The sequence below is a fragment of the Phalaenopsis equestris genome, unplaced genomic scaffold (genome assembly GCF_001263595.1).
Source record: "Phalaenopsis equestris unplaced genomic scaffold, ASM126359v1 Scaffold235858, whole genome shotgun sequence".
Classification (NCBI taxonomy): domain Eukaryota; kingdom Viridiplantae; phylum Streptophyta; class Magnoliopsida; order Asparagales; family Orchidaceae; genus Phalaenopsis; species Phalaenopsis equestris.
This window is the reverse complement of record NW_018253714.1, coordinates 5339-8025: the sequence shown is the minus strand read 5'-3', so window position 1 is coordinate 8025 and position 2687 is coordinate 5339. Positions and strand designations below refer to the sequence as shown.

Sequence of the window (2687 nt, the reverse complement as noted above, 5' to 3'; positions counted from 1 at the left end):
TGGTGGCGATGACAAAACAATTGTGGTCAGGTCACGGTGGTGACAACCGAATGACGATGTACAGGTGTTAGGAGAGGTAGTGAATGCTCAAGATCTTTGAGCTTGTGTGAGTCCTCTCCTCCCAAGTCCTCCTTGTTTAAATAAAGAGTGAGGTTCTAATTATATATTTGAGGAGAGTTATTCTTTGTAAATGCTAGTTGAATCAAGACAACTCAATGGGGCCTAGAGTGATCCTCCTAATAACATGATTTTTTTTTTTATTCAAGTGCCTTAATGATATCAGTATTATGTGATCTTGTGTACATTTGATTGTTCTCATCCAACCTCTTGATATTGACTATAAACTTATCAGATTTAAAAATTATTTAATCATCCATAAAGTATTTCTCCAAACTTCTTTTTATGCTTTAAATTTACAAGCTAGTTATCCATTTCTAATGCTATCCAGGTCTGGAATTTTGTGTATTAATTTGTGACAAATGATGCTCCTGAAGAAAGCATTTTACACTCAACATTTCACTGCATCATGCGCTTGTGACAAAATACGCAAACAGAAGAAAGCTGAAACACTGGTACTCTGCAAGCCTATAACCTCCATTGTTATAGAGGCATATATATAATTACATGAATAAGTTAGGGCTGAGTTCATCATCTTCACTATTCTGTTTCTTTTGGGCTGTTCTATTTTAAGTCACGTGGTTGGTATTCATTTTTTTAGTACACATTTTGGAGTAATTTATGATCCTAAGCGCCTCCGAACACCAAATGAATTCGGACCTCAGCTTAATTAAAACAAGCCAGAAACTGCTTTGAAAATCTAACCCCTATCAACCAGCATGCAAACAAATTGGCACCGCACCTATTTTGTGCATTCAATGCATTGTTCCCATTACTTTATCTGACATGCATGTGCGCAGCAACAGAAACACAATGAAAGGTTTCACCAATGATCGCCTCATGATTTTTAATTCAAGCATTTATTTTCATCCAATTTTCAAGCTCTCACTTAAATATCAAAACTTGCAATAATACTACAATTCTTATATTTTTTTTACTTTTATCAAACACAAAGCCTCCATAGTAGGTCATGATAAACATTATATTTTAAAATTTATTTTAAGCGAGGACATTAATAAGTATAACTAGATTCTAATACTTAGATAAAAATATTAATTTTGATGCATTATATAAATGCTATATCGCTTTTCCAATTAAATCTGTCAATAAAAAAAAAAGTAAAAAATAAAACTTTATAACTTTCTGCCTATTTTGTTGGTGATGTAAAGTTCACAATAATTATTTCAATTAACATCTTTTTTGGTAATTTACATGCATACAACACAAAATCTTATGCGGTCAGCACACTTTTATATTTATATTTATACACTTTTGTGTCATAAATTTTTGCATGAATCAAATATAAAAAAAAAAGTGTTATTAGTTATGTGATATAAAAGATTTGATCTTAGTGTCATGATCTGAGTGTCATGCAGTGCAAAATTGAAACTTTAGGAGCAGTTGTAACCTGCTGATAAACTGATTAAAAATAATCTGATGATTGATAAACTGATTAAAAATAATCTGCTGATTAGCTAGATGCGGTAGCTATTATAAATTTTTATATTTTTATTTTTTTTTGAAAAGTCAGGCCGCAGTCAGAAAGCTGTCACCGCACCTAGACAGATGCTGTGTGAAAACGTTGTTTTCAGCGTTTTGAAAATGCATAAACTGTCAAAATACATTTTACCCAAACAGATCAAATGCATTTTTAAAACGTCAACGCACTAAATAAGCTACCCTCAGCAAACCATTAGTTGGCAGGTATGTAAATACATGAGAATTGTGAACCAAATCTATCTGTGGACACATGCCTATTAATCAAAAAACTAGCTATGCAAGAAAATAACTGTTTACACACTACATATTTATTACATTATACAACAAACACAATTAATCATGACACACTACACTATATTAGTATCCTGATTAATGAAAAATCTAATTTTAACAAAACATTCCGTAATTTTAGTACGCTGCATTTATGATTAGAAGTCCATCATAGCCTCGAATGCGCCAATGGCAGGGGCCGGGAGTCCGAGAACCAATGTGGTACCCTTACCTCCCCTGTCCTGTGGCAGGAGCAGCGCCACCTCCCGGTGAGGCAGCTCGGCCGGTCCTGTCTGAGCCGCACAACCCCAGCCGAAATCTGTAGCTCCAAATCCAAGCCGGGTCCAGTCTGTCAGCACAAGGGTCCCAGCCAGTGACGGTCGAGCTCGCGTCAGCTCAAAATAGTCGATGGCAGACCTAACAAACCGGTCCGTAATATCTCGAGCCGCGGTTTGTGTGACCCCCCCGACCCGGGTGGGCGAGCGGCTTGTCAACCAGCTCCCCGGCCGGGCAAATGCAGCAGGCGAAGACGATCCCGTTGCCAAAGAACCCGGCCGGGAGCGGAGGGTTGAGCCGGTTCCTGCAGTCGACCGCGAATAGAAGCTTGGTAGGGTCGGCCGAAGGCGTATTGAGGGCTTTGGTTCGCGCGCGCCAAACCAGACCGGTGAGGGCGGCGAAGGTGGTCGGCGGCGGGAATTCGCCATTGGCTGTAGCGAGAAGCTTGAGGCGGGAGAGTTTTTGGGCTTCAAAGGGGAAGCTTTTGTGGGTGGGGGGGAGGGGGGGGGAAGAGGCGGGAGGGG

General features: G+C 39.2%; 1 pseudogene; it reads right to left on the bottom strand.

Annotated features, from left to right (window-relative positions):
- Positions 1-1806: 1806 nt before the first annotated feature.
- On the bottom strand, positions 1807-2664 carry LOC110039217 (annotated as a pseudogene).
- Between the last annotated feature and the right edge of the window lie 23 nt (positions 2665-2687).